The 18,589-nt window shown below is 40.5% G+C and overlaps 1 pseudogene across 1 annotated transcript; it reads right to left on the bottom strand.

Annotated features, from left to right (window-relative positions):
- Positions 1-14,450: 14,450 nt before the first annotated feature.
- On the bottom strand, positions 14,451-17,374 carry LOC311489923 (SLAM family member 6-like; annotated as a pseudogene). The gene is made up of 4 exons: positions 17,368-17,374; positions 16,471-16,777; positions 16,102-16,386; positions 14,451-14,521 (listed from the first exon to the last, which is right to left on the bottom strand). The product of its transcript is annotated as an SLAM family member 6-like (transcript).
- Positions 17,375-18,589: the final 1,215 nt, after the last annotated feature.

Genomic DNA, 18,589 nt, shown 5'->3' with positions numbered 1-18,589 from the left:
GGGATGGACGGAGACGGGAGATATTGTGTAGGTGAAAATAGGCTGAACGGGTGATGTTGTTAATATGAGAATGGAAAGAAAGAGTGGTGTCAAGGATGACAGTGGCAAATTTATCTGTAATTTGCTACTGCTATAGTTCGTCCACAACCTCAGAGTCGGAAAAATATTCAGCTCCGGCCTCAACGGGGAATAGCACTAGCGTACAATAACAAAATAGTGGTGAAATTAATGAGTTTCATGGCAGAAAATGCGTTATTTAGAGGCTGCGTTTCAGTGCCCCAGTCACTCCCACTACATGGATATATGCAGATCTAAATATCTGGAGCAATGGAAGAAGGTCATGTGGTCTGATGAGTCCAGATTCACCCTGTTCCAAAGTGATGGTTCATCTGTGTAAGAATAGAGACAGATGCACCCATCGTGTGTCTACTGTACAAGCCTGTGGGGGCAGTGCTATGATCTGGGGTTGCTGCAGTTGCTCAGGTCTAGTTTCAGCAACATTATGTGTCCAAAGAATCTCCAACCTGCCTGCAGATGGGTCCCTCCATATGAGCTGGGTTCTGCTCAAGGTTTCTTCCTGTTAAAAGGGAGTTTTTCCTTGCCACCGTTGCCTTCAGGCTTGCTCTGGGGGTTTCAGGCCGGGTTTTTGTAGAGCGTCTTGAGATGATTTGTATTGTTATTGACGCTATATAAATAAAATTGAATTGAAATTGAAAGAATGAGGTCAGCTGACTACCTGAATATACTGAATGACCAGGTTATTCCATCAATGGATTTTTTCTTCCCTGATGTTCACGGTCATATTCCAAGATGACAATGCCAGGATTCATGGGGCTCAGATTGTGAAAGAGTGGTTCACACATGGATTGGCCACCACAGAGTCCAGCCCTTAACCCCATTGAGAATCTTTGGGGAATAACTGGATGGAAATAAATTTTGTGACACTGCAGAAGCTTATCGAAACAATGCCACAGCGAATGCGTGCTTTAATCAAAGCTAAAGGTGGTCCAACAAAATATTAGAATGTGTGATCTTTTTTTTATGTAGTGACTTTTTTTTGGCCAGGCAGTGTATTTGCCATTATTGATTTGTTGTTCCCTGAAAACTCAAACAGCAAGTTTGAACAGATGGATCATAGTCATTTCAAGTCACAAGAAAGCAGCACAAAGTGACAGCTACATTTCTACAAGAGCGGTTGAAGATGCAAAGTTAGCATGATGAGCAGAGCCACAAGGGAAATAATCCAGGATTAGATGTCATGCTACGTATTAGACACATATTACAGCTATGCATCCAGCTTGTATTTTTGGTAATTCTGTGACTTTATTAAAAATCATGTTCATCATATATTTTCAGCTTGGAATCAGTGGTATATCTATAGCAACACAGTCAGTGATGGCACCACAAAGCAATACTTGCAACAACACTGCCTGGCACATTTTTAAACACAACGTAGTGTTTGATTCTAATAACTTGACTATAAGCTGTCACATATAACACAATTCAAGTATTTAGAAAAATACTGTGGTGAAAAATAGTTTTGTTCCAATACATTGTTCTTTGCCTGCACTCACGTCAGCCGTCACCTAACAATAACATTACAAAGTGCTTCACAAAAACATTCTAATGACAAAGTTAGAACTGTTAAAAGAAAAATACAACACCAAGAACAGTTAAAACTCACTTAAAACTCAAGTAAGACCAAGAAAGGCTCTACGATAAAAGTATGTTTTAAGTAGTGATTTAAAAGAGTTCACAAAGTCAGCTGACCTGATTTCCTCAGGCAGATCATTCCACCGCCGTGGAGCCCTGATTGTGAACGCCATGTCACCTTTAGTTTTCAGCCGGGCCCCTGGAACAGACAGAAGACCTCTGCCTGAGGATCTCGAAGTACGTGCTGGCCTATATGGTGCTAAAAGGTCAGCGATGTAGTCCGGGGCACAACCGTGAATAGCTTTAAAAGTGATCAATAAGATCTTAAAATCGATTCTAAAACATACTGGGAGCCAGTGGAGATTTGCTAAAGCTGGAGCGGTATGATCTCTTTTCCTGGTTCTGGTTAAAATCCTGGTCGCTTAGTTTTTGGACTGCTGAAGTAGTCTAGATGTGATGAAATAAAAACATGTAAATTACAGGGATAGGACTGACTAAAAAACAATAATCTAATTAATTAGAGGCTTTCTGATGAATTTATCTCGATTAATCACATTTTAATCGAATAATAATATATGCCCCAAAAAGCAACATTTTTTTTTTTTTTTTTTTATTAAATGGATTGGATGACTGAATCAAATAATAGACACAGACATTAATATTGTAAACTCAAGCACTTTTTAAGTCTGGATAAATGCATTTAATTGCATTTCAATTCAAAACAGCAGAAAAAGAAAGTAAGTTCCACTGTAAGTGCTTTAAGTAAGTATATAAGTTGACACACACAAACATTGAGTATTTTAAATACTATAAAAAGTTGTATATGAAATGTACACTGTAGCATCTATCATCTCAGCTATCTTACAGTGCATTGCCTTCAAGCCCATATCTTTAAACTATAAATTATTTTCTGTACACGTCAGGACAATCATTTTGTCCAACTGTTTTCAACACAATACATTCCTTCATTATTTTTTGTTCTTTTAAATGTGGAGATCAGTTTATTTAACAGACGTTTATGAGGAGCGAGCATTTGATTCTACACATTAAAATCTGCTTACAACAATTTAATTTAATCCTTTAAAATGAAATTGTATGTGTTAAAATTTTTAGTTAAAATACAATCTTTGGTAGCAGTAACTTTAGCTTTGAGCTTAACTTCCAGTATCTTAGATAATATGAAAAACAATATATTTAAAATATCAAATGTGATCTTTTGATTCAAACCCACATCCATGTACTGTAAATTGTTTTGTGCACAAAGTGGAACAATCATTTTGTCCATTGTTGTCAATACAACATAATCATTCATTGCTTTTGTATGTTAGAAATGTATAAATCATTTTAAAAGGTGTTCACTACAGTGATGATCCTGTTTGTTACACTTTTCTTTGGTTTTATGCATCAGTCTAACTTTAATATCTACTGTATGTACAATACTATGAAGCCCAGATCATGTCAGGGCAAGGGTTATGTTAACACCAGTATGTAGAATATATACAGTATATCCTGATGATTTCCCTCAGGACCTGGGGCCTCATGAATGAAGGGTGCGTGCGCACAAAAATGTTCCGTACGTAATTGTTCGCGGAAAAGTTCAGATGTATCAGGAGTAAAATGACCGCGAACATGTCCATGTACTTGGCTTCTACAGCTGTTGATCCTTTGGCGACACTTAGAGGTGATGCTGGGTCATAAACGTCAGGTCAACATTAAAGCGCAATTTGCAGCAAGAGACGGTTTTCCGAATGTAATCGGAGCTATTGACTGTACACACATTGCTATAAAAGTGCCATGACATGATGAATTTATCAACAGTAAACATTTTCATTCGAACAATGTACAGATGTGATGCGCAAATGCAATTAACCAACATTGTGGTGCATGGAGGACATTTTTGCGCACCTCCACTCCAGTGAGTAGAGTCTCCAATTCGCTTTCTGTGAAGTTCTTTTTCCCGTCTTACTCATTCTTACGTTTTCATTTTCTGATTATGGAGAGAGGGGAATCTCAGGTGCAGGTCAATTTAAATATATTTTGCATATTTAAAAGGGGTGTGGACAGGGAGGGGGTACATGTGCGCCCAGTTCCAAGTTGATTGGGATATACAAAGGAAATGTGCTAATGGCTCTGAGCGGTGGCTGAGAAGTGCAAACTAACATTACAAAATGTGAAACACTTTTGCAACGCTTGAGACAAATTTACATTTTAGAAAACATTTCTACATATCATAAAACATTACATTGCCATAATACAAGTCCTGAAACAAATTTACATTTCAGAAAACAAATGAACAAGATGCAAAACACTTTTACAAACTCTGACACAAATTTACAAGTAGCGAAACACTTTTGCAATTCCCAAAACAAATTTACAAATATCATCCATCAACTGGAAAGGGAATGTTCCAACTCCGGGGTTGAACAGGAAGCAATAACAGGAGCGGCCTCTGTACATGAGGGCCCTGGCCTTTTGCATACAGGCTCTCTGGCAGATTCTTGTCTTTAGCCTTCATGGATCCTTTGGGTCCAGTATGAGGCCCAACCATCATCTGCTGAACGCTGATTCAGATGGTGGTTTCATCCTTGAAGAAAAAAAATGACAAACATTTTTTTTCAATCATCTGCATCCTTCAGAAACTAAACGTTTCTGTGAGTATGACAACAAAAGACATTCATTCACTCATTCATCTTCTGTAACCACTTATTCCTGTTCGCGGGGTCTGCTGGAGCCTATCCCAGCTGTCATCGGGCGAGAGGCCGGGTACACCCTGCACAGGTCGCCAGTCTATCACAGGACTAACACAGAGAGACAGACAACCATTCACACTCACATGCACACCTACGGCCAATTTAGAAATACCAATGAACTTAATGAGCATGTCTTTGGATGGTGGGAGGAAGCTGGAGTACCCGGAGAGAACCCACGCAGACACAGGGAGAACATGCAAACTCCACATAGAAAGGCCCAGTCGGCCCATGGATTCGAGCCCGGGAGCTTCTCGCTGTGAGGCATCAGTGCAACAAAAGACAATGAGTGCAGATTTGACCCGAGTCTTATGCTCACATTATTCTTGGTTTTGATACCAATGAGCAGTAATTTATTTCTGTTTTTGTTTTCATTATGTAATAGTATGCAGTAGTTTAGGTTTGATGGTGTGAGCCAAAAAAACAGTATATACTGTAAATATGAACGATGCGTCTCCACTTCATCCCGGTGGTCAAACTGAGCTAGAATCCTGAGGATACGGGTGGCGCCATCTTCTAAGTTTGGAAGTAGTGTCCGAAAGTAGAGCCATGTTATCAATGACCCACTCACACTTCCTCTAGTCCCATCCACTAACATGGAGAAGATGGAGCTTATGACCTATACTGCAGCCAGTCAGCAGGGGGAGCTCTACTTGCTTTGGCTTCACTTTAGAGGAAATGTCCTTTTATCCAGCATTAATATACAATCCTCACCAAAAAAATCAGGAATTCATCAGTGACTTGTGTGCAGAGGATTATCCAACAGATACCCTCAAATCAAAGCTCAACTGTAAAAAATGACCAGCATCTTGAATTCTGAAAACTTGACACTTACCTCAGGAACCACATACACTGTATTTTTTGTATTTTCTACGTTCTCTCTGCCATCTGCAGGACAGAGATGAAGAAATTAAATGAATGGTGATCAGGTTAAAAGTATTTTTTCTTTTCAGACTGCAGCCATTTTTTTTCACCCTCACATTTCTTAAGCTATTTCTACAGTCCAATTTTAATTTATAAATAATTCTACTCTCACACAGACACACACTATAAAGTCTCCATATGTGATGTTTTATGATGTAGGTGATCACAAGTGAAGGATTCTGAGAATGAATGAGCTTAAAGCAGCACATAGACTAGGGACTCTAAAACACAGGTGCTTGTCTGAACATTTGCTGTTTCTAAAGAACAGCTGTAAACTATCATGAATACTATATACAGAAGGGTTCAGCATATTAATGAGTAAGGCAGGAGATAAAACAGACTCATCTTTCTAGTTTGTAATTCAAGATATAATAAACATTTGGACTTACTTTTTCCTCTCTTATGATAATAATATGCAGCAAGAATTAAAAAGATGACAACAACAACTATCACACGAATGACAATGACAATAATATGGTGGCGGCCGGGTACAGGGTCTGTACAGAAAAACAAACAAACAGATTAGAAAATGATGCCTGGTTTCAGTCACTCAACATAGTTTAGCATGTACTAGTGTAGCATCGTGTATTGGAGGATTAAACCTTTAACCAACTATGTCCTAGAAATTAGATTTAAACAGTAAACTGTTTTCCCAGTTATTCTGTGGTGATGAACAGAAACATAGATCTTTTGTCCAGAGGTGAGCAGTTTAAGTCTGTACTCACTACAAGTGGGTATTATATTACAAGACTGAATATTTTTGGAGAAAACCCAAACAAAACACAGTGACAGTGGACAATTTACTGATAGGTTCTGTGTCTAAATGTCTTGACAGATACCTTAATTTGAATTTAAAATGAGTTAAATATAAATTTACATTTTTAGGAGACACAATTAGAGAACACATGTCTTTTTTGCATCTCAGTTGCTCGATTAAACCCTAATAAGAATAGCCAAACTTGAAATGTAAAACTACTAACCTTCCAAGAGATGCTGTGTGAGGAGGTTTAGAAACATGACAGTAGATGTTCTCTGTCAGAGTCTGAAATGTTAAGAAACCTACCTTGAACTGTGACCATGTATTCAGCTAATGTTTGTTCTTTATCCCCTGTCACTCGTGCTGTATAAACTCCACTGTCTGCATCTTGTAGATTCTTCAACTTTACTGAGTAATTTTCCACAGAGAACTCAACCCTTTCAGTGTAACCTTCATAGACTCAGGTGAATATCCTACTAAAACATTGCTTGTATTAAATTTCCAGACAAGAAGTAGAAATTTCTTTGGAGCATTATCCATGACTTCCAGAAGTACATCATCTCCTCTCTTCACAAACACAGGAGTCACAGCACTGGACCCTGTAAAACAGTAGATACATAATAATGAAAATAAAGATCAATCACAAATACTGTATTCCTCTACCTAATTTCCAACAGAATTCTGATCAGTTAAAAATGGTTATGTACATTTAAGTCATCTGGATTTACTAAGGATTCTCATTTTTAGCAGAAAATGTCTTTACTTGCTTTGACTCAGTGTGTATTTTGTGTGTAAGGAAGAGGTCAGTAAAAGTCTTTATATAATGAGTCTTTTCCATCTGTCCATTCTTTCTCTTCTGAAAACCTCTGGACTTTCTACAGTCTTCTTCTCTGTCTGTGAATCTTTTTTGTTTCTTTCTGCAAGTCACCATGGGAAAAACCAAATTTATGCAACTGAACGACTAAGACAAACTTAAATTTGTCTCAGTGTACTATGTATTATCATCTTACAGTGTATTATATCCCATGTCTTCATTATAATCAAAATCTTCTTTATAGAGTTTTATCTTTTTTAGCTGAAATAGTTCAGTGAAAAATTCTTCAGCATCAACAACCACTGATGTGTCTGTTGCTTTTATTTTCTTCATTTTCGTTTCCCCATTTGTTACAACAGAGTTCACAGACGTATGACTCATCTTTAAATTATGTGTCAGCTACAAAGAAACATGCAAACGAACAGTAACCACGTCAGTTTGTCCAACTTCTGATTTACAGTTAAATGTGAAGAAATGCAGACAGGAGAAGTGAATAACATTGACCATCTTGTGACAATTCATTGTTCTGCTGGGAAACTTTTGGACCTGGTATTCATTCATGTGGATGTTACTTAGACATGTAGCACCCACCTAGACCAGACCAGGCACCCCCACCCCATAGCAATGACACTCCTTGATGGCCGCAGCCATCCCCAGCAGGATGCAGCCTGACACAGGCACACACACAAAAACACTTCCGGAACAACTAAAAAAAAACATGAAGAACAGCACAAGGTGTTGACCTGGCCTCCAAATTCACTAGATCCCAAACTGATCCAGTATCTGTGGGATGATCCACAGAGGCCCCTCCCCTCAAAGACCCCCCCACTAACAACATCCTGTTGCCAGACACCACAGGACACCCTCAGAAGGCCCATGTCCATTCTCTGATGAGTCACAACTGTTTTGGAGGCACAAGAGAGACCTACACAATAATAGTAATCACACACATTTTAAAGAAGAGCTAGAAGTGGAAGCCCGCGATCACGTAATAACTTTATCACTTAATTTGATTTTTACAATAGCTGCTTATTAAAGTCAAGGAACTAGGCAGGATATTTGGTTTATGGATCATTATTTACCTTAATTAAACAGCTTTGGACGATTATGTTTAGATGGGGCTATTTAAGAAGGCTTAAATTAATTGAGTTTCCGTTTTTAACTGCCATATAAATGTACACACACACGTATGCTGTCTGCAAGTTCAGGTTGAACGTCCTAGAAAAACAGGAGCTAAAAAATGCAGCCAATGAGCAGTGCTGTTCAAGGGGCCCCTTTTGGCCAATTGTCTTTTTTCTAGTTGTCTTTCTTTGTCCTGAAAGTCAAAAATAAAACAATTGTTTTGGTTTAAAGTAATGTGTCCTTTATTAGATTAATATACTAATACATTATATTCGCCTCCTACACCATGAACCGCAGGGCCACCAAGATACACAACCTGCACCAGGAGCTTCGAACCCTCAAAAAGCATTTCAAGAGAGCTACTGAGGATGAGAAGCTACCTTTAGAAGAACTGCGTAACATCCTGCGGAAGAGACTGATAACCCTCAGCAGAGCAGAGTGGCACAGGAGGCGTGGAAGAGAGAGAGCCAGGAAGCGAACGGCTTTCATAGCCAATCCCTTCCGCTTCACTAAACAGCTGCTTGGGGACAAGCGCAGTGGCCGGCTCAAGTGTTCAGCAGAGGAAGTAAATCGTTTCCTCCAGGACACCATAAGTGATCCGCTAAGGGAGAAAGATCTGGGACCCAACAAATCCCTCATCAGCCCTGCCCTACCAACATCAGAGTTCAAGCTAACAGAGCCCAGCATGAAGGAGGTTGAAGAGGTCATCAAGGCAGCCCGCTCAGCATCCTCCCCAGGCTCAAGTGGAGTACCCTACCTTGTCTACAAGCGTTGCCCACAGCTTCTCCGGTACCAGTGGAAGATTGTGAAGGTGATTTGGCGAAGGGAGAGAGTGGCCAACCAATGGAGGTGTGCAGAAGGAGTCTGGATTCCCAAGGAGGAGGACTCAAAAAACATCAACCAGTTTTGGACAATCTCATTACTGAACGTGGAAGGGAAGGTGTTTTTCAGCATCATCTCCCGAAGACTGACCAAGTTCCTCCTCAAGAACAACTACATCGACCCGTCAGTGCAGAAGGGCGGGATACCTGGAGCTCCTGGTTGCCTAGAGCATATTGGTGTAGTCACACAGCTCATCAGAGAAGCCCACAAGTACAGAGGCGACCTAGCTGTGCTGTGGTTGGACCTGACCAACGCCTACGGGTCCATTCCGCACAAGCTGGTTGAGCTTGCTCTACACCTCCACCATGTTCCCAGCAAGATCAAGGACCTGATCCTGGATTATTACAACAACTTCAGGCTCAGGTTCACTTCTGGGTCAGTAACATCAGACTGGCATCGCCTTGGGAAAGGAATAATAACAGGCTGCACAGTCTCTGTTACCCTTTTTGCCCTAGCGATGAACATGGTGGTCAAGGCTGCTGAGGTGGAATGCAGAGGACCCCTATCTAAGTCAGGAGTCCGATAGCCCCCTATCAGAGCCTATATGGATGACCTTACCATCACAACGTCATCAGTCCCAGGGAACCATGGTGGATCTTACAATGGCTGGAGAGACTCATCACATGGGCAAGGCTGAGTTTCAAGCCCTCCAAGTCAAGATCTATGGTGCTGAAGAGGGGGAAGGTGATAGATAAGTTCAGATTCTCCATCTCAGGAACAGCAATCCCATCCATCTCAGAGCAACCGGTCAAGAGCTTGGGGAAGCTCTTTGATTCCAGCCTGAAAGACTCTGCTGCCATCCAGAGGTTGAAGGAAGAACTTGGAGTATGGCTCACGAAGGTGGACAAGTCTGGCCTGCCTGATAGATTCAAAGCCTGGATCTACCAGCAATCCATCCTGCCCGAGTCTTGAGGCCGCTTCTCATCTATGCAATCCCTATATCAACAGTGGAATCCCTTGAAAGAAAGATCAGTGCCTTCATTAGGAAGTGGCTGGGCCTCCCCCGCAGCCTCACCAGTAACGCATTGTATGGGACCACAAACACCCTGCAGCTACCCTTCAGTGGGCTTACCAAAGAATTCAAGGTGGCACGCACGAGAGAAGCCCTACAGTATAGGGATTCCAGGGACAGCAAGGTGTCATCAGCCGGGATTGAAGTGAGGACAGGAAGGAAATGGAAGGCAGAGAATGCAGTGGAGGTGGCCTGAGACAGAAGGAACTGGTGGGGACCTTGGAAACAGGGGAAGCAGGCTTGGGCTACTTCCCAAAGACCCAGGTCAGCAAGGCCCAGGGCAAGGAGAGACACCAGCTACTCCAGGATGAGGTCCGAGCAGGCGCTGAAGAAGAACGAGTGAGCAGGGCAGTGGCACGCCGGCAGGAGGGAGCATGGACAACGTGGGAGAGTACGTTGCAGCGCAAAGTCACCTGGGCAAACATCATGCAGGCAGACTTCCACCGCGTCTGGTTCCTTGTGCAGGCTGTCTACGATGCCCTTCCAAGTCCTGCAAACCTCCATGTCTCAGGGAAGAGGGAGACACCTACCTGTCCCCTTTGCTCTGGAAGAGGCTCTTTAGAACATCTGGTCAGCAGCTGCCCAAAAGCCCTGGCTGAAGGCCGCTCTCGCTGGCACCATGACCAAATGCTAAAAGCAGTTGCTGGGAGTATAGCCTCAGCCATCAGCACCTGTAAACACCATCATGTGCCAAAGAAGACCACACCCTTCATCAAAGCTGGAGAGAAACCCAGAGCATGCCCTCAGACAACAACAGGCCTCCTCCACACAGCCCCAGACTGGCAGCTGCAGGTTGACCTGGGAAAACAGCTGAGGTTCCCCCAGCCACATCCCAACCCATATCGCAACCACATCCCTCCGGCCAGACACTATCATCACCTCCGAGGTCACAAAACACCCGATCATGCTGGAACTGACAGTGCCTTGGGAAGAGTGGATGGAGGAAGCCAACGAAAGGAAACGCGCCAAGCACCACGAGCTGGTGGAGGAGTGCAGGGGCTGGGGCTGGAGGACTTTTTATGAGTAGAAGTTGGCAGTAGGGGCTTTGCAGGACATTCATTATGTAAAGCACTCGGCCGCTTGGGCATTACAAGGGCAGCCAAGAAGAGGGCCATCCATTCCGCCACTGAAGCTGCAGAGAGAGCCACGAGGTGACTTTGGATCAAGAGGGCTGATCCGTGGGTTGCTACTGGGACGCAAGTCGGGGTCTGATCAGCCCCGGCTGGGTCGCCCGGGCAAGGGTGTCTGTTGCAAGACCCGAAACACCTGTTGACCCCAGGAAACAACACTGATGATGCGTCCCAGTGCATCCAGAAGATGTGTCTTAGAGAGCAAGCATAAATAAAATTTAAAAAAAAATCTCACTCCAAGCTAAGTTTAAAACTTGAGAGCCCTGGTTTGTGGCTTTTTTCACTGGTATTCTGTTGAGTTTTAAACCCTTATTTTGAGGAAGTTCAGTCAAGCAGAGCCTGTCTGACGGGATGTTAAAGATATCATGCCTGAAAGATTGGACATGTTTTACTGATCCCACTTACAAGTACAATCTATATAGCTAAAATCTACGTATTATTTAAGGCGTACAGTAGTACTGCCACAAAGTCTCAGCTTTAAAAAAACAACAGGAGGTAATCAGGAGATGAAGTGACAATGGTTATAAAGTTCTAACTTTAACTTTGTCATGAAAAACTAGATTTGTTGTGGCGCAATTATATGGAAGAACAAAGTTATGACAGTTTACATTTTGAAATCGAGTCAAATTTACCTGAAGATAACAGGAGGCTTAAATTCTTAGACAAGCCTAACTCCGACAGAAACATGTCTCCTCTCTCTATGGACATATAGCACTTTAATATCTATCAACATTTACTGGGCCTTCTTCATCCTCTGCACAGATCCATTTTTTTTCCAATACTGTCTATTTTTTATGAAGACATTTCAGAGCAATAGTATGAAAAGCAGATTTTAAAATTGAACAGATACAAAACATCTACTATTAGTACAAAAATAGGGTTTTACCTTGAAGTTGACTTGAATACAGCACAAAAACAGCCAATAAGACGAATATATGTGCCATTTCAACACATGCCATCCAGTTTAAGGAAGTGTGTGAGCCAGTTCATGAGAGTGAATGAAAAAAATTTAGCTTCCTGTTCATTATATCCTACAGGAGTTACAGTCAGTGAGAGCAGGGGCGTTTTAGCTTTGTGGGGACCCTATGCATGATGCTGTCTGCGGACCTCTAGTTTGTCAAACTACAATTGTGAGATGATCCACTATTACACTTCAAGCAAAGCAAAACAGGCTAAACTCATAAAAATGATAATACATGGAAAACAACAATCCTTTACACGTCAATAAATAAAACAGATATATAAATAGATAATTTATTTATCCCGAGAGAAATTCTGTGTCTAGTAGCTTCAGAAGAAGCTAAAGAGTATGTAGTGTGTAGTATGTATGTGTGTATATATATATATATATACACACATACATACACACACCCACACACACTGCCTGGCTTTAGCTTTGATTACAACACACATTGTTTCGAAATCATGAGCTTCTGCAATGTCACCAGATTTATTTCCATCCAGAGTTGCATTAATTTTTCACCAAGATCTTGTATTGATGATGGTAGAGTCTGACCACTGCACAAAGCCTTCTCCAGCACATCCCAAAGATTCTCAATGGGGTTGTTTCGCCCCCAGGTCTAGGGGTTGAAGGACGTAACATAAAAAACACAAACAAATATGAGGAATGCGACGTGTAAACAAAGTGAACCTTTCATTTACACCACAACACACAACTTGTGACAAGTGAATTATATAAATGGCCTTGCTTTTATATACCACGTTGTGTACCAATCTACCTATTGGTACACAAAGCGTTTTACAGTCACAGACACATCTACCCATTTGCTCACACAAGCACTCACACATCTGGGGGTTCAGTGTCTTGCTCAAGGACACTTCGGCATGTCGCACATTCCGGGGATCGAACCGCTCTACCTATTGAGCCACCACCGCCCCATATATACAAGTCTATATACAAGCTGAAGTTCTGCTTCAGGGTAAACTCATTCCAAAATAACAAATGTAACCCAGTTATCTTATTCTCAAAACCACTAGCTAAACCCTAAGTGCAAAGAAAAGAAAAGAAACAAAAAGGTTAATAAACCGAACTGCATAATCTAATAAAAAACAGGAGAAAACAGTGATTGAAAGAAAATGGCAGTTCACCCCTACTGCTTTGTTCTAATTCTCAACGAAAACTAACAAACTAACAAAAATCACCAACTGGCTAACACCACGGAACACAATTCACAAGATCAAAGTTCATCATTAGGCGAAGGGGGAAATGAAACACGGCTCCGGCAGCACAGCACGACCCTCTCGGTTGTTGTTGGATGGACCACTTAAATAAACGAGTCTCCAATCCTGGGTGTCCGCGCCACCAGTGTACTCGGCCAACCAGCATCTGAGGCTGGAAACCTTCACCTGTAGAAGGTCCAGAGGGTACGGGCGGCGCCATCTTGTAAGAGTCTCAGTAGTACTGTCCAAGAGTGGAGCCACGTTATCAATGACCCACCCACACTTCCTCTAGACTCACTGGTGGATGATTTGTTTGGTTAATACTACGCTCTGCTCTACCTCCACCAGTTACAAAGATGTGTTGTATTATACACTGTACTTATTATTTTCCTACTCTCATGGTTCAATGGGACCATTTCATGAAGGCAACTGGTAGTCCTCATGATGTCACATCTTGTTTTGATAGTGTCAAATAATTAACCAAAACAAAAAATGGACACTTGAACATTCATCAACATTATATTAACTACCTAAAATGACAGAAACCATTCTTGAAAAACATTTATTTGAAGGGTATTTCAAATAAATAAGTGTTTTAGTTTGGCCCAAGTCCCATCCACTAACATGGAGGAGGTGGAGCTTATGACCTATACTGCAGCCAGACACCAGGGGGAGCACTACTTGCTTTGGCTTCACTTTTGGGGGACTGTCCTGTCATCCATCTTTAATATACAGTCTTTACCAATAAACAGACCACCTCATCAGAAAAATCAGGAATTCATCGGTGACTTGTGTACAGAGAATTATCCAACAGATGCTCAAAGCTCAACTGTAAAAATTGCCTCACATTTCTTAAACTGTTTCTACATTGAGTCCAAATTTCATGCATGTATTAATAATTCTAATATCACTCAGACACACACTATAAAGTCTCCATATGTGATGTTTTATAATGAAGGTGATCACAAGTGAAGGATTCTGAGAATGAATGAGCTTAAAGCAGCACATAGACTAGAGACTCTAAAACACAGGTGCTTGTCTGAACATTTGCTGTTTCTAAAGAACAGCTGTAAACTATCATGAATACTATATACAGAAGGGTTCAGCATTATTAATGAGTAAGGCAGGAGATAAAACAGACTCATCTTTCTAGTTTGTAATTCAAGATATAATAAACATTTGGACTTACTTTTTCTTGTCTTATGATGATAATAACATCCAGCAACAATTATACGACAACAACAGCTATCACTATTGCACAAACGATGACAATAATATGGTGGCGGGGGTGTTCAAGCCCTGTACAGAAAAACAAAAAACAGATTAGAAAATGATACCTGGTTTCAGTCACTCAACATAGTTTAGCGTGTACTAGTGTAGCATCGTGTCTTGGAGGACTAAACCTTTAACCAACTATGTCCTAGAAATTAGATTTAAACACTAAACTGTTTTCCCAGTTACCAGGGGCGCCGCTATGGATTTTGGGCCCCATGAAAAGAATCTTTACAGGGCCCCCCAACACAGTGGCGACATTTTTTGATGCTATTTTACATACAATTATGCATTTTAATGGTATTTTTGACTATCATTACCATATTTGTGAAAGAAGAACAACATGACAGTTGACATGTACAGTATGGGAAGAACTGAGCACTCTGAATACAATGGAATTCATTTTGATTCATTTATTTGCTGCAACACTGATTATTAAATTGGAAATAAACTCTTCCATGAAAAAATAGCAATTATAATCAGTGGAGAGAAAAAAATCTCAGCAAAAACAAAAACACCATCAAAATACAAAATGGCCATATATGATTTCTCATCATTTAAGTAAAACTTAATATATGAAAGAATGGCAAATATATAACGTTGCCGACTGAGTCAAGCTTCCTTTTGCAACCTTTCAATCACTGGTCCTTGCTCAACTTTTCTCACCAAAAGCCCAATGCCGAGCCTTCTCACGTGCAAAATCACTTATCAGGTCTTTGAAGTCCAGCTTTCTAGCCAACTGACTCTCAATTGACAGCATGGCAAGACTGCAAAGTCTTTCCTGAGACATTGTGGAACTCAAATAGTTTTTTCTCATTTTTAGTTTACTGAACGCTCTCTCACCACCAGCAACAATAACTGGCAGGCTGTGGCGCTGTGTGACAAACCACCGGTGCGCTACCTGCAGCTGATCCAGTCGGACTGAACCATTTTACATAAATAGAGGGGGGGCCCTGCAGGCGTTGATGTTTCCAAAACAAATAAAGTTATTGTTACCAGGACATTGAAAATAAAACATTTGTGATTATATGTTAGTTAATAACTTAGTGTCATTATTTTTTCTGTATTATAATTTCATCATCATTAGGGGCCTCTCTGGGCCCCCCTCAATCATGGGCCCCTAGAATCCGTCTCCTTGGGCCCCTAGAATCCGTCTCCTTTACAACCCCCTTTTCAGCACCCCAGCCAGTTACTCTGTGGTGATGAACAGAAACATAGATCTTTTGTCCAGAGGTGAACAGTTTAAGTCTGTACTCACTACAAGTGGGTATTATATTGCAAGACTGAAAATTTTTAGAGAAAACCCAAACAAAACACAGTGACAGTGGACAATTTACTGATAGGTTATGTGTCTAAATGTCTTGACAGATACCTTTATTTAAATTTAAAATGAGTTTAATATAAATTTAAATTTTTAGGAGACAAAATTAGAGAACACATGTCTTTTTTGCATCTCAGTTGCTCGATTAAACCCTAATAAGAACAAAGTGTAAAAGTGTAAAACGACTAACCTTCCCAAGCATACTATAAAACCAGTTATTAAATTAATAATTCATTCAAAGAAATTCCAGAAAAATTAATATAGTTATTCAGTCCGTGAGTCTTACCAGCACGTAGGGGACAGAAATCCTGAATCTTTGTCATTTTCTCCGTCCAGCTGACTTGGTTGCTATGGTTACAGATGATTGTTTCATTCAACAGGTAGACACGGAGGGAAGCTCCAGAGTTGGTGACCTTTGATTGCTCTCCTCCCTCCTGAGAGCAGGTTTTGGTGTCACATCTGAAAGTGCTGCTGATGTCTGAGTCCTCTGTGCTGCAGGTCACAGTGAGGTTACAGGAGTCTGAGCTGATGGACACAGAGTCTGGATTCAGATCAACTGGAGACACTGGACCTGATGGAGGAAAGTAGGTGGAGGAGGTTTAGAAACATGACAGCAGATGTTCTCTGTCAGTGTCTGAAATGTTAAGAAACCTACCTTGAACTGTGACGTCGTATTCAGCTATTGTTTGTTCTTGATCCCCTGTCATTCGTGCTGTATAAACTCCACTGTCTGCATCTTGTAGATTCTTCAATTTCACTGAGTAATTTTCCACAGAGAACTCAACCCATCCAGTGTAACCTTCAGAGACTCTTGGTCTCCCACCAGGTGAATATGCTACTAAAACATTGCTTGTATTAAATTTCCAGACAAGAAACAGAAATCTCTTTGGAGCTTTTCTCCATGACTTCCAGAAGTACATCATCTCCTCTCTTCACAAACACAGGAGTCACAGCACTGGACCCTGTAAAACAGATACATAATAATGAAATTAAAGATCCCAAACATTGAATTCCTTTACCTAATTTCCAGCAAAATTTTAATCAGTTAAAAATGATTATGTACATTTAGATCATCTGGATTTGCTAAGGGGTCGATTCTCATTTTTAGCTGAAAATGTCTTTACTTGCTTTGACTCAGTGTGTATTTCTGAGAAGTGACAGTGAAAGGAAGAGGTCGGTAAAAGTCTTTATATAATGAGTCTTTTCCATCTGTCCATTCTTTCTCTTCTGAAAACCTCTGGACTTTCTACAGTCTTCTTCTCTATCTGTGAATCTTTCATTCTTTCTTTCTACAAGTCACCACAGGAAAAAACAAATTGATGCAACTGAACGACTAAGACAAACTTAAATTTGTCTCAGTGTATTGTGTATTATTATCCCATGTCTTTATTATAATCAAAAATTTCTTTATAGAGTTTTGTCAGTTTATCTTTTTTAGCTGAAATAGTTCAGTGAAAACCTCTAAAGCATCAACAACCACTGATGTGTCTGTTGCTTTTATTTTCTTCCTTTTCATTTCCCCTTTTTTTTACAACAAAGCTCACAGACGTACGACTCATCTTTAAATTATGTGTCAGCCACAAAGAAACATGCAAACAAACAGTAACCATGTCAGTTTGTCCAAGATCTACTTTACAGTTAAATGTGTAGAAACGCAGACAGGAGAAGTTAATAACATTGACCACCTTGTGACAATACAGTGTTCTGCTGGGAAACTTTTGGACCTGGCATTCATTCTTGTGGATGTTACATGAAGAACAGCACAAGGTGTTGACCTGGCCAGTGTATTCTAGGTTTGTCACTAAAGTTGTTAGAAGAAACTAATGACGTACCTGCATGAAACCACAAATTCAGCTATTGCAAAAATTATAAATAATATATATAAATAAATATATCAAATATTATCTTGCTGCCGTCTGCCTTGAATTTGACATGTATGTGATAAATGCACTCTCCCCTACAACATACCTACCAACTGCTGCACACACACACTGAAGACGATTGAAGTTTTTGTCTCAGACCGAGACCCCATTTATGAGTGTCTCACGTCTGGATTGTTGTTTAATACGACTAGTTTAACAACAGTGACTCTAACTGTAATTCCTAGCAGAACTGTAGTCATCGTTTAAAAGGGATCTCAGAGTGTCCTGTTCTCCTTGATAGAACAAGCCCTGCCCATGTTTTCATGTGAATAAATAAAAAGATGGACGAAACCTGTGAAACGTCGCCAGTATTATTTATTCCTAAAGAACAGTGGTGAAGCTCAGTGAAGTTGTCACCCTCATGGCAGTGCTACAGTACAACAAGAAAACAATATTTATGAGGAAAAACAAAAGGTGTTTACCTTGTAGTAGAGGGAATGACAGCAAAAAAGAGATAAACAGAAGAACACGAGTCATTGTTCTGACACTTGAGCCTGCGTAGTGGGTGGATCGATATTGACCGATATCAGTGTAATGAGATCGGCACTGAAGTTTCAGTTTCTCTCTTGTACGACTGCAGCGGTTTCATTAAAGAGGAGATCTGACTGTTTTTTATCCAAATGCGGCTGCTATCACAGGAGGGGGAGAAATGTTGTCTTATTTTTGTATTGTATTGTACTTCCTGTACATGCTACTTGAAAAAAGAATTTCTTTTACATTTTTTATATTTGTTGTGGAACGATAATTTTGTATACTTTTATTTAAGAAAAAAAAAAGAAAGAAGTGCAATGAAGGGAGGGATTTAGTTTTATAATTGTTATATTATAGTTTCTCTTTTCTAAACACTCTGCC

This window comes from Chelon labrosus, assembly GCF_963514085.1.
Source record: "Chelon labrosus genome assembly, chromosome: 6".
NCBI classification, from domain to species: Eukaryota; Metazoa; Chordata; class Actinopteri; order Mugiliformes; family Mugilidae; genus Chelon; species Chelon labrosus.
The sequence above is the reverse complement of the archived record's forward strand: the minus strand, read 5'-3'. Positions and strand labels throughout refer to the sequence as shown.